Genomic DNA, 15,364 nt, shown 5'->3' with positions numbered 1-15,364 from the left:
CCGTTTGCCAGGTCTACTTTTAGCATTATCAACGATTTTTTTTTTCCTTGGTCCCTCTTAGAGGATTTAAACCATTATCAAAATTTTATCATTATCAAAATTTCACTGTATGAACTTAGCAACATCAAGGTGGGCCTCACAAAAAGGCATACACCAAATGTTTCACAAAAGGCATACACCAAACGTTTCTGAGTTGCAGATGAGATGGCCTCTCACCAAGGCCACTCGTTTCATTATTTATTTATTAATTATTTTCATCATTATTATTACTATTTCTTTTGGGGAAATGTTATCAGCACTACTGCATTTTGAAGAGGGCACTCCTCACTTTATTAAAAGTACGGTATGGCCCGCACCATAGGATGATCCAAACCATCCATTAGATGGACCGCAACATTCATAGGTTGTGCCCCAAAAACCATTTCCATAGGTTGATCCTAACCCTCCGATCTGAATGTTAGAGGGTTGATCCTAAGCCTCTACAGATCGGAGGATTAGGATCAACCTATGGAAATAATTTTTGAGGCACAACCTATTTAGGCTGTGGCCCACCTAATGGACGGCTTGGATCATCTTATGGTGCAGGCCATACCATACTTTTAATAAAGTGAGCAGTGCCCTCATCAAAATACAGTAGTGCTGATAACATTTCCCTTCTTTTGCTTTATTTATTTATTTATTTATTTATTTATAGAAGGACAGAGAAGGAAGAAATGGAGGATGTTTCTAGAACATTGGGCTTTCAACAGGGTAGCATGGTGGGGACCACAAATAGTGGATTTAGAAACTTGGGTCTTTATCATTTAAGCTTCTTTTGTCAACAGCAGAATCCCCCAAAGGCTTTAAATCCAGTCCTCCTGCATGTACTATGTATATGGAGTGGCAGTTCAAGTATGTTAAAAAGACAAGAATAACCTTAGATGAACAAAAGCATATAGCACTTTATAGGGGGCATATTCGTACCATAATTCTGGATTGCCTAAACTAAAGACTTTTGAGTTTCTATAAAGAGTAGACCTTTTAAAGAAGACAAGCATGTATTGGAACTGTATTCCTTCTATAAGATAATGACACTCCTCATCTAATTCAACATTGGAATAGCTGCATGGTTTGTAGATGTCCCTAATCCGAAATAAATAACCATTTTTCTTGAGATAAAAAACATGCTTGTTTTTATTGATCTCAATGCACCCCGATAGTCCGATGGGTCTAAATGATCCAAAGGTTAATGGATAGGATCTGGGCCCAACAACTGGATCCGGATCATGTTCATTTGATCTGTATCATAAGGTCTGAAATTACTTTGAATCTTGAGCCAGAACATAGCCACAAAATCAGATGGAGCGTCTTTATATCAGAATAGAGGGCATCAATCTAAGAAAATAACTTTCATATTTTCATTCATTTATGTCAACTTTTGCCCCTCATTCTTCGAGAATCAGAAAAATTCTTTTCGAGTTTAAATTTCTTTATTTGAAATCTAGGTTCTTCTACTTGTTTATTTACTTTTTTTTTTTTTCATCCAATTGTTCTCGAATTGGTCCATTCAATGGTTCTAGATCTCACAATGTGACAAAAGAATCATCTTCTTGGAGACCCTTGGAATAACTTTTTGGTTGTGCGAACCAAAGGGAACGATGACTTTGGTTTGGGTTATTTTCATAATATTTTAAAGAGCAATGCTAAACTGAGAGGCGCCTGACGCAGGGAGCGTGAGAGAGGAAACACAAGATGAAGATCAACACAAGAAGCGACTAAAATAATCTCTTGGGTGAAAACCCAGGCCACGGTTTGGAGAAAAACTCCAATATAACACGTGAAAGGAGAGAAGCTCCTTCATCCACATGAAAGAGCCAATGCTCTCTTCACAAGTGATGTCCCAAAAATAAACTTTATTCAATCTATATGTTTCTTTCCTCACGCCATTACATTATATAAAGAGCCAAAACTTAAGAATAACAACCCTAAATACCTACTTAACAATTATTCTCCATCTTCTATCTAAAGCAACAAAAATAAAAGCAAGAAATATGACTAAGATAATCCTAAAATAGTAATCCCATAATAGACACTTGCCATATCCTTTTTAGATAGGTAATCGAAAAACCTTTCTAAAAATATCAAAATCAAGCTAAAACGACAAGTTTTGAACTCCAAAAAATGCTATAAATAAAATGACAAAATAGGAAATAAAAAAATAAAAGATATGATCCACGCCGCACGTTCTGCATTAGTGCCCTTGTAGAAATGGGGTGAAAGGTCGTCCTTGCATTTAATACACTTTGACTTGTAACCATTATAAATGCACAACCGTCCCTTGCAACCGCCAATGGGGGCACCCTTTCACTCCATTTCTGCAAGGGCGCCCTTCAGTTTAGAATACCGCTATTTATAAACCCTTCTCAAAATGACAAACAACATTTTGTTTACCTACTTTTCTCGTTAAGAAGATAGAAGATGACTCTCTCTCTCTCTCTCTTCTTCATTTTTCCTTTCCTAACCCTAAACCCGGATTGAATAGTGTACAATGCAATTAGGACCTAGGACACTAATGGATTGTTAGAATATATTGAAATGGACCATGACCCAAATCTAGACAGTAGGGACTAAAATGCAACTGGAAAATGATCCAACTGATAGGAGATCCAAACGGATTGTGACCAAGACACAGGTGGATCCGAATCCAAGTGGATCCATTGACACCCTACTTGTTTTCTCAATAAAATGACAAATACCTTTACTTTGGTGCATTATGGCAAGTTAGAGTGAGGGTTTGGAACAACCCAAACCAAACATTCTTAGAATTATTAATCTAGATTTTTTGTTATTGTAACAGCCTTAGAATAGTATAAAATGAAGAGGGTGCCACTACTAAAACAAGGGAGTACAGATAGCATTTCCCACTAAAGAGGGTACCCTTTTCTTTGGACAAATGAGCCGATTAATCTGAAGAGGGTGTCAAGTGAAGGAAGGCTATCCCCTTCCGGCAAGATCGCTATGCGCAGCGGAACAAAAATCGCATAGAATTTTAAAATTTTCTTTTGATCTTACTTTTGCTCAAGATCATAGAGTCTAGATTAGTTAATTAAGTTAATCAAACATAAATAAATACCTTTTTGAAGAAGAAATCAAGGAATCACGCTGCTTGATCTACTCATCGAACGGTTGCGATCATTCTAAACGCCGCAGACCCCGCAAGTTGAACCGATGGATTTTTTTCTTTGCTTAGACTATTGTGGATGTGAATAACTCTTATTCACCTATTTAAGGTCTGATATAATCAGTACCTTTGTTGTGGAGAATAGAGAAATTGATTTGAAGCCTTTCTCTTTGAAACTATTTCAATTGGAAGAGAGATAGAGAGAGAGGGAGAGAGAGAGATGGAAAACTATTTTTCGAAGGGGGGAAGCAAGGGAGAACGAATTTTTGAGTATTCCACACTTGAAATTTCGTTCTCCCCTCTCTCTTTTATATAAAGTAGAGTTTTTGTTTGATAAATCCTTGTTTCTCTCTCCCAATTCCAATCCAATTGAGAAGCCGACTTGAATTGAGACTCCTCGAGTGAATGTGACTCTCCCAAACCTCCAAGGCTATGTGGGGACACTAAAGATACGTGAGAAAACGTGTATGGAGGCCTCCCTTCAGCCCTTGTGGCCTTATCATATAAGAGTTGGTGTTGGAAACAAAGTGTTTGCTTTGTAGATCCTACAATTTAGCAATTTTTATCCAACAAGGAGTTTGAGTGCAACTCAAAGTCCTTGAGCAATTGGGACTCTTTCCCCCGACTCTCCAACTGATTTAGAAGTGTTGTGGGCCCCACAAACCTTATCCAAATGTATAGTCCTATCCCAATTCCCAATTCCATTCCAATTCCGCAACTTTTGCAAAACCGGTTTGGAAATACTATCCTCATTTGGATTACACATTATTATGATAATTATTAATCATATTAATAATACATAATAATGTATAATAATTAAATAAATAATTAATAAATTAATTAATAATTTAATCGATTAATAACTCACATCTAATGGGAGTTATTTCAGCTCCAATTTGTCTTCGAAAACTTCTCTTACTGTCTTTTGTTACTTTCCTAACAAAGACATGTTTATATATATATATATACACATAATTAATGGATACCTTAATCTAACAGATCATATCCGTCCATGAAATTACATAAAATGCGGAACCCTGATCCGTTTGGATGTTACCGGGTCATTCGAGTTGTGAGTGGGATCGTCGCAGGGATCCGACGGCCAATCCTGCAGAACCCTATGGTGGGCCCTACTGTGATCTCGCTCTGTAGTTAAACTACACTTGCATTAGGTCAATAGCCTCCATCGAGATGTAACCCTGAAGGTGACCGTCAGATCATCTTACCCCTAATCACATCATGTATGTGCAAGTCCTTTCTTCATAACCACCTCTACTGAGTTGAGTCATACGGGAGGTGGATACCATTTACCCCCTTGGCCCACTCTTGGTATACCATTTTGGTCAAGCGGTGTTTGGCCTAAAATCCTTTGAAAACAATTCAATGTTTCATAAAACTTTCCGTTAAACGTTTTATCAAATCTGCTTGGCCAGACTATTTAATAGGCCTACTGCTCTGACAAACTTGTAGATGTCAATTCCTAAATTTTAGGGCGAAGAATCCTTGTTGAGTATCACTATTGGTCTCGAGGGTTTGCTATAGGATATAGCTCTATCCGAATGTGACTCTAAAAATAGAATAACTATAAGATAGACTAAGACCCTAGAACGGATCGACAAACCAATAAAATCCTTCAGGTCTAAGGACTTGTGAAGGGTCCTGTCTGGAAGAACAACTTTATATTTTCTTGTCCACAAGTTGTTCTTTATTTGATCCGGTTCGGTTAGGCGATCCAATCGTTGCATCCACTCTTCTTGCTTAGGGTCCACTACCCAGATGACCGAGATAAGTCACCTCACGTCACGTGCATGTAGGCAAGACTGGTGCTAGTTGTATACAGAAAGAGATGTCCAGTCTCTTTCCTAACTAGGAACTATCAAGGCTTGCATAGAACCGAGATGCCATATCTCCTTGCTCCCTTGGACATGTGAACCTTTGAGCATGTCATTTCTACTATGCTACCTAAGGACGAACATGTGTCAATAAAATAAGCACATAACACACATTCAAAAATGTAAATACCCATTCAAGTTATGAAATAAATCTTTATTGATTAGAAAATGTCATTCTACTGGCTTTCCAGGGCAGATACTCTAACAATCTCCCACTTGCCCTCAAAGCCAGTCATGAATATATCTCAGACACATTCCCTCTAGATGCTTCTCAAATACCTTTTGACTAAGGGACTTGGTCAAAGGATCTGCCACGATGTCCACTGAAGCTACTTTAGCTATGGTCACATCCCCTCTGTCGATAATCTCTCGTATCACATGATATTTGCAAAGGACGTGCTTTGACTTCTGATGAGACCTTGGTTCATTTGCTTGAGCGACTACCCCACTGTTATCACAATACATCGTAATAGGTCTCTCAACATAGGGCACGACTCCAAGTTCGTCTATAAATTTCCGCAGCCATATCGCCTCCTTCGCCGCATCACTCGCAGCGATGTATTCCTCTTCAGTTGTGGAGTCCGCCGTGGTGTTTTGCTTGCAACTCCTACATGAAACTGCTCCATTAGCTAAGGTGAACACAAAACCTGATGAGGATTTCATGTCGTCAACATCTTACTGAAAATCCACATCAGTATATCTAGAAACAACTAATTTGTCTCCTCCAAATACTAAACAGTAATGTTTAGTTCTTCTGAGGTACTTAAAGATATGCTTAACTGCTGCCCAATGCTCTGGACCTATGTTTGATTGATATTTACTAATTCCTCATATATATACACACACACAGCACATGGAGCTTAACCGCGCTTTAGTTGTTTATAAAGCCTCCCATTGGTTCGTATAGTAGGTCCCCCTTGGAAACATATAGCGGGTCCACAAGAAGGAACTAGTGGGAGGCTTTATAATACCACAGTGCAGGAATGCTTTTTTCATATATATATATATATATATATATATGAGGAAAGTGTTTCTAGTCGACCGACTAGAAAACCTTCTCTAGTCCGCTGCCCAAAAACACAGTGGGCCCATATTGTTTGGATGATCCAAAGCACTCATATGATAGGCCGTGACATAGATAGGGTGTGCCCAAAAAATTAGCTCGATAGGATCATCCTAACCCTTCGATTGGTGGCGCTAAAAAATGGAAAGATTTGTGGAGTTTTATACCCATCCATTTTAACATCCACAAATTGTAGGGTTGGGATGATCATATGGATTTGATTTTTTGGGCACACTCTATCCATGCCAGGGCCTATCAAATGAGTGTTTCAGATCACCCAAAGAATGTGGGCCCCCTGTTTTATGGCCGGCGGACTAGATAACTTTTCTAGTCGGCTGACTAGAAACACTTTCCTCTCTCTCTCTCTCTCCATATATATATATATAGGAAACATTTTCTGCGTGATACCTCAGATAAGTTATCTGAGCAAGAGCTCAAAAAATCATGTGGGCCTACATTGTTTGGATGATCCAAAGCATTCATTTGATAGGCCTTACATAGATAGGGTGTGCCCCAAAAATCAGCTCCATAGGATCATTCTAACCCTTCAATTTTTAGAGGTTAAAAATGGACAGATTTGTGGAGGTTTATACCCATCCACTTTAACCTCCACAAATCGAAGGGTTAGGATAATCCTGTGGAGCAGATTTTTTGTGCACACTCTATCTATCTTTGGACTATCCAAATGAATGCTTTGGATCATCCAAACAATGTGGGCCCATATATTTTTTGAGCTCTTGCTCAGATAACTTATCTGAGGTATCGCAAAGAAAACGTTTCCCCATATATATATATACATATACACACACACACACACAAAAAGTACTCATGTGGGCATACATTTTTGGGTTGATCCAAAGAATTCACTTGAAAGGCCCTTATATGGATAGGGTGCCTACAAAAAATCAGGTTCATAGGATCATCCTTGCCCATTCAAAAGTGAAGGGAAAAATGGACAGATACAATTTATGCCCATTTTTCCCCTCCACAAATGGAAGGGCTAGGATGATCCTATGGACCTGATTTTTTGTAGGCACCCTATCCATGTAAGGGTCTTTCAAATGAATGCTTTGGATCACCCAAAAAATGTGGGCCCACATGAGTTTTTGATGCTCCTGCTCACATAAGCTATCTGAGCAGCTTCTCAGAAACCATTCTCTCTCTCTCTCTCTCTCTCTATATATATATATATATATATGTGTATATATATATATACTAGTAAAAAACCAGGTCGACAAAGAACTGTACGGACCACATCATAGGTTGATCCAAACCGTCCATGTGATGGAACACAACATCAATAGGTTGTGCCCGTAAAATCATTTCCATAGGCTGATCCTAGCCGTCTAATCTATAGAAGTTTCCATACTAAAAAAAGCATAAAGGAGGGGGGTAGGATTGATATTATGTGGCTTTAATGGGCGCCTTTATTAAAAAGCATAAAGGAGGGGGTAGGATTGAAAATATGTGGATTGAATGGGTGCTTTTGTTAAAAAAAGTAAAAAAAAGGTGATGTGTAATTCTCATAGAATTTTGGGAGAAATTCAAATAATTCTCTCATTTTCTCTTATGCTATATAGTATACTAGTAAAAACACCCGTGCGATGCACGGGCCGACAAAGAACTGTATAGACCACATCATAGGTTGATCCAAACCGTCCATGTGATGGAACACAACAGAAATAGGTTGTGCCCTTAAAATCATTTCCATAGGCTGATCCTAGCCCTCCAATCTATAGAGGTTTCCATAATATGTTGTTCCTCTTAAGGTGCCATGAATTCCTCAATATTTTGAAAGGCGTCCTGAATCCGTAGTATTATGTAATATGTTCACAAAATCCGTAGTATTATGTAACATATGTACCCAATCCGTAATTTTGCAAAGAAAAAATGTCACTATGTTGACTTTGTCTACTTTTTATTTATTAAAAAAGCATAAAGGAGGGGTAGGATTGAAATTATGTGGCTTTAATGGGTGCCTTTGTTAAAAAGCATAAATGAGGGGGTAGGATTGAAAATATGTGGGTTCAATGGGTGCCTTTGTTAAAAAAAGTCAAAAAAGTGATGTGTAATTCTATTAGAATTTTGGGAGAAATTCAAATAAATGTTTCCTTTTATCTTCTCATATATATATATATATATATATATATATATATATATATATATGTATATGTATATATATATATATATGTATATGTATATACACACACAAGATTTATTAACCGAAACCGAAACCGAAATAAAAATAACTGAAATCGAAACCGAAATATAATTCGGTTCGTTCGGTTAAAACCGAATAGTGCACACCCCTACTTTGAATATGATATTCCCTCCACCATTATTAACGACTATTCTTTTAGCCTTTTTTATTCTGGTGGACAATCCTCCCCATTCGATTTTTCGGCTCTAAGCGAATTATTTTATAAAAAACCGACACCGAAACCGAAATATTGTTTAACCGAACTAAAATAACCGACTGAATTCGGTTCGGTCGGTTATTTTGGTTTTAACCGATTAATGAACACCCCTAGGTAGGATTGAAAATATGTGGGTTCAATGGGTGCTATTCTTAAAAAGCATAAAAGAGGTGGTAGGATTGAAAATATGTGGGTTGAATGGGTGCCTTTGTTAAAAAGCATAAAGGAAGGGTATGATTGAAAATATGTGTGTTGAATGGGTGCCTTTGTTAGAAAAAGTTAAAAAAGTGAGGTGTAAATTCAATAGATTTTTCAAAAAATTCAAAAACGCTTGGGCTTTTCCTCCTAGCTTATTATAGTAGATATATACTAGTAAAAAACCTCGTGCGATGCATGGGCCGACAAAGAACTGTACGGACCACATCATAGGTTGATCCAAACCGTCCATGTGATGGAACACACCATCAATAGGTTGTGCCCGTAAAATGATTTCCATAGGCTGATCCTAGCCCTCCAATCTATAGAGGTTTCCATAGTTAAAAAAGCATAGAGGAGGGGCGTAGGATTGAAATTATGTGGCTTTAATGGGTGCCTTTGTTAAAAAGCATAAAAGAGGGACTAGGATTGAAAATATGTAAGTTGAATGGGTGCCTTTGTTAAAAAAAGTAAAAAAAAAGTGATGTGTAATTCTCATAGAATTTTGGGAGAAATTCAAATAATTCTCTCATTTTCTCTTCTGCTATATAGTATACTAGCAAAAAACACTGACAAAAAATTGTTCATACCACATCATAGGTTGATCTAAACCGTCCATGTGATGGAACACAACATAAATAGGTTGTGCCCGTAAAATAATTTCCATAGGCATATCCTAGCCCTCCAATCTAGAGAGGTTTCCATAATTGTTGTTCCTCTTAAGGTGCCCAGAATTCGTCAATATTTTTACAGGTGTCCTGTATTTGTAACATCAAACTTTCCGTAATTTGAACCACACATAGTGAATAAGGAAAAGTAGTTTTTTCGTCATTCTTAGGGGCGCAACTTAGGTCTCAACCCGACCCAACCCGAGGAACCCATATTTTCCAACCCAACCCGATTTCCAACCCGACCCAATCCGATTTGCAATTTCCTTAACCCGACCCAACCCGATTTCCAATTCGGGTTGGGTCGGGTCGGGTCGGGTTGACCCGATTTGATATGGTACCAATTGTTGACCACCTCAACTCAAGCGGGTTGTTTTGGATTTGGAGAACCAATAGTGAGTCACCAATAATCAGTTTTTAACTCACAATCGGTTCTCAAAATCCAAACCAAATAGGGACTAACAATTAACAAAGGGAAATGTTATACGCACAACTATATTTTGATGATCACACTCCTCACTTTATTAAAGTACGGTATGGCCCTGTAGACACCCCCATTTTGCTCCGCTCTAATCAACAACGAAATTAATATTTTGCTATCAGTCTTTTTCAGTGTTTTCTATTCCCGTGTCCACTCCCTATGTTTTCTCGATCTTTTCAATTATTTCTGCCGTGTTTCGCATTTTTCGGTCAAGTGTCGAGAAGAGTTATTCAGAAAAATCCAAACCAGAGAGAATTGGGACCCGTTTGGTGGGCCCGCATTGAGTATTAATTTGGATCGAGAAAGTTGGCCCCTATAAAAATATCCAAGTTATCTGTGGAGTTTATCATGGATGTTAACAATCAAATTTTATAGGAATAAGTGTGCCCAACATGGAGTGGAGTTCATTAAGTTGAAGCAAGCGGACCCGCCTAAATTTTCGATGAATGGATCTCATGGAAAATTCGGCCAAGGAATAGGCCTGGCGTTTGGTTGAGGGATTTAAAATGGAGTAGCCCACTAAATAGGCGTGGGGCCCACCTAAGGTAATTCAATCGTATTCTTCGGGGTCCGTATTGAAATCTAATGGAAAAGATTTGCGGGCCACCAATTAAACAATATGGAGTGATTTAAGAGGTGGTGTAAGCAATCCACATTGTTGCCTACCAAATGAGCGGTATAGATCATCCCATGAAAGCGATTTTGGGGGAGCAACAAATTTGTGATGCGGTCCATTGATTGTACGGTTTGGATCATCCCATGGAATGATTTATGGAGGAGCAACCAATTCAAATTGGGGTAATCCAAATGGACTGTGCGGATCATATCATGGTGGCTACTTTCGACCGGCACGTTTTCAATTTTGAAGTGTAAGGTATGTCATGAGGGTTCATTGGTTGATAGAGATTACCCAAGAGCAATGTTTTTGTTGCTAACATGGGCAGTGGTAAGAAAAAGGAACTTTCTTGAATGGTAAGGTTGACACTCTCCACGATTTCTAATTATGACAATCAAAGATTTGGCTACTTCCTTGGTATGTAAGTCTCTCTCATCCTACTAAATAAAAAAAAAAGAAGAGCACTTCTTTCTTTTTATAAAATTTGAGGCAATCTTTAAATTTGGGAAGAATGCATTCATCCGGAATTATTTTTACAAAAAAACAGCAACTACGTGCGTCGAGGCATATGGATTTTTTTTTATTACTAAGAAGAGATGAAAGGTTACTGTAAAAAGAAAAGAGCTCACGGATTTTATTTCCAAAGAGACAAGATGGCATCTGGATGCTAAAAGGCAAAGATCTGCCGTGGCCAAGAAAAAGGAAAGAAAAAGGAAGAAAAAGGAGGAGAACAGCAGCGTGGAGGGGGGGGGGGGAGTTCTGGTTTTAAAAAAAAGAAAAAAAAGGAGGAGGGAGGTCTCGGCTCTCTCTGAACTTCGCTCTCTCCCCATCCCTCAGCAATTCTCTTCATCTCGTCTCTACAGCAGCTCTTGCACTCCCATCTCTCAAAGTTTCATCCCCATCACTCTTTCTCTCTATCTTCCTCAAGCTCTATCTCTGGTTTTCTCGGTTTTTTTTTTTAAAAAAAAGAAGAAGAAAAAAAACGTGAAAACAGAGTATTGTATACTCTGTTTTCTTCTTAGTTTCTCGTGGTCTCCCTCCCTCTCTGTCTCACTCCCTCTCACCCTCTCACCCTCTCTATATCCCTCTCACCCTCTCTCTGTCTCACTCCCTCACTCTCCCACTATCTCTACATCCCTCTCTGTCATCCTCTTAATCCCTCTCTCTCTGTCTCTCTCGCTCTCGAACCCTCTCTGTTATTTCACTCTCTCAATCCCATCCTTCTATCTTTCTCAACTCTCTGTGTATCCCTCATCTCCCTACAGATCTCTCTCTCTCTTATCTTTCACAGATCCTGCTCCACATCTTTCCATCTCTCGCTCAACAAGAGCTCTCTCCATCTTTACTCGTCTCTCTCATTCTCCTCTTTTTACACCAAACAGCCCACTCGTCTCTCTCTCTCTCCATACTTTCCAAACAGCCCACTCATATACCTCTCTCTCACTCTACCTCTCACACTCTCATCTCTCCACACTCTCTACAAACAGCACGCTCATCTCCCATCTCATATCTATCACTCTCCCATCAGCAGTGAGAAAGAATAAAAAAAAAAAAAAAAACAAAGAAAAAGAGAAGAATAAAAGCGGAACGGATCACACATCGGCGGGATATTTTCGGATTTTTCGGCTCTCGGATTCGGCGGAGATCTCCACCACAGGTAGGTACACTGTTCTCGAATTTTTCCCGAATTATTTGGTATTTTTAGATTTTTGCATGATTTTTAAACATTTAATTGAATTTAATTGAATATTATATGTGTGTGCTCAAAATCATGATCTGCATGGGTGTTTCAATTCCGTTTCGTCCCGAAATTTAATACAATGATCTACTTAAATAAACTAAAATAACTATCGGATCGGATCGGACATTGGATCAAAGGTTTTGGAAAATATTGAGTGAATAGTGGTATTTTATTTAAAATAATGGCTGAGTAATTACGAAATTCGAAAAAATAGCCATCTCAGGATGATCTATTTTTTGGAATTTTAAAATTTTCTTGTGTTCATCATATCAGAACAAGATTAAAGGATATTTTCTGGAGTCGTGATTTTCTCGAAAATCGTGTTTTAAAAATAGAAAACTCTTCAAAAATATCTTTTCAACGAAGAAAAATAAAGTATATACTAAACAGATTCCAAAAATAATGACATTTCGTGGGAAAATATTCTGTTACTGATACATTCTACCATGAATTTTTAAAGATTTTTGGATTCTGTTTGGTATATTATTTTATGCTTTCTTTGAAAATTATCAGATTTTGGGAGAATTTTTACTGTCATCAGATCACAGATAAAATTCTCAAAATTTTTACAGTAGTCTTAAATTCTATACTTCTTGCTTCTGTAAAATTTTCAATTCATTTGGATCTTGTTTCTTATAGGATGTAGTCTAAGTTCATAATCTGGTCTGAAAATTGAAAAATCCGAAATTGATAGTACATAATTCCTAAAATTCATGAAAATCTCACAGCATGCTATTTTTACTTATATCTTACTACTGTAGAAATTGCATTGAATTTAGATTTCTATTTCCAGTAGTTTCTGTGTTATTTTTGCAATCTGGTCAATTAATTGTTAAATCAAAATTAAATATGAGCTTAATGTAAAAATCTGTAAAAATCTTCCAGTAAGCTACATCTCATCATATCATGCTGCTGTAGAAGTTTCAACTCATTTCGAATTCGTTTACAACAGTTTCACTTGTAAAATCACTCATATGGTTTAAAATTGATAAAATCCATTAAAATATTGAAATTAATTGAAATTCATCTGAAAATCTCTAAAGAATCTTAAATCTCTGTCACATATTAACTCTTTAATCCGTTGAAACAGAAATCTTAGGATCTTTAGATTTTCCTGGAAAAATGGCCAGTGCATCCATAATCGTATCCCTATTCCACTCGATCTTTGACAATTTGAATATTTAAGCTATAGCATGTTGTTGGCTCCAAGGTTACTGTCCACGGAAATCCTGAGATATGCCAAGCAATAAGATGTTATAACCTAAGTATTAAATTGCGCAAGGAAAGAGTGCACGATTCCCTTCATTGATGCTATTCTGGGCCGAAATTGGTGAACCCTAGAGCCATTGGTAATCCTTAAATGTCCAAAAACTGAAAATCCTTGAAATATGAAATTAACTAACTTCAAGAGCTTAAATCGATTTGTCTCATGTCTTTCGGAACCATTGGATTATGGTTTCTAATATAAGAACCATTAGAGCCCAATTTAGGAACACTGGTGTTGTGTCTTGTCCTAAGTTTTAGGGAGTCTTAGGTTTTAGGGAGTCCTAGAGTTAGGAGTCCAGCCTCATCACGGACGCTTGCTATGAATAGCAACCGTGCCATAGGTCTAGTTACACTAGTCACCCAATCTTTCCTTAGGACAAGCCTAGTAAACTAGGATGTAGGTTAACCTGCATTAGTCTAAGGAACCACTTGCATTTAGATAAGAATCATATAGCATCTTAGATGAAATCCTAGGATAATAAAATCCTCAACTTGAATTAAATAACTTCTCTTAAAACTGTTGAAACAGTCAATCCCGTCTAGGTCGGTGTCTTAGTTGAGTTAGGCATAAGTAGCTTAGCTTAGGTGCACCGAACTACGTCGACTCTGATCCCAGTGAGGCTTGGGTACGTAGGCAGCTTGGATGTCTGATGGCATACCAACCGCGAGTCGGCTCTACAACAAATTGTGGGGTTTTGTATATTAATTTTCTTGTAAACGCTTAATTAAATCACTTAGGATTTTCCATGAAATTAGAATTTTCGGAGAACTGTCACTTAGATTGAATCCAGACAAATTAAGAAATCAAGATACACATCTAGGATTCACATTGAAATTAGATTTTAGGATGCATGTCACTTAGTTCGCACATTAACAGAGAGTTGAATGAGCAATTTAAAATAAATTTAAAAGAGTTAACTTTTGGAATTGAAGACCGATTATCGGGCAGGAATGGTGCATGTGGTGGATAAATCCCCATACCTTCCATTCTTGTAACCAGGTAGCGAGTCTAGATTTCTGGTTAATTATGGGTCTTAGATCCCACATCTAGGTGGCGACTCTGTCAGTTTCTTTTGTGTGGAATTCAGATTGTCTTAGCGATCCCAAGTTCACATAAAAGATGAATTAAAATCAACAATAAAAATGCACACGCCAATCGCGTGGGTATGAGAGACCAAGAGAAGGCATGGCGGCTCGCGCCCCACCCCTCTGGCGGGCTCGGGTCCCACAGTTTGGCGACTCTGCTGGGGATCACCTAACTTCATTAAAATTCCAAAAGATAACTCATTTGAATTTAATTTAACTGGCTCATAAAAACTCTATCTCTTATATACTTGTTAGATTAATTTGTATGCTTTATTTTCTCATCATATTTTATTCGAACTTAATCTAACAAAACATGAAGGTATCATAGATTGCGCGAACTTATTGCACACACTTACATCACTTGCATCTAAACCCTTGCATCTCCCATGCACACACGTCCTATTTTAGGAACCCGGAGTGTTATCTAGCATGGTTGACTGGGATTTCATCACCTGGTGCCTCTGTGCTAGAGAAGCATTCCACCCTTAGCCTAGCACCTTATGGTGCATAAACGGATCTCTTGTTCACGTACTGATACGCCGGACACTGGTACAGTATATCGAACATGGATTCGCGCTAAGGGAACTCTTGGCCTTACCCTTAGATTAACCCACACATGCATGTAGTATACGAATACATGTGCATCACATGTGTGAGCCTAGTTTAGGATATCTTACCCATTTGTGTCTAGATTAGGCCGTGGTCCATCTTCCAATGGTCACGATCGGTCCGTAGGTACACAAACAAAGTCATGAGTCGAGATCCTCTCTCCACTCCGT

This window comes from Tasmannia lanceolata, unplaced genomic scaffold (genome assembly GCF_043159265.1).
Source record: "Tasmannia lanceolata isolate RefF3 unplaced genomic scaffold, GAP_Taslan_0.1 ptg000003l, whole genome shotgun sequence".
Taxonomy (NCBI): domain Eukaryota; kingdom Viridiplantae; phylum Streptophyta; class Magnoliopsida; order Canellales; family Winteraceae; genus Tasmannia; species Tasmannia lanceolata.
The sequence above is the reverse complement of the archived record's forward strand: the minus strand, read 5'-3'. Positions refer to the sequence as shown.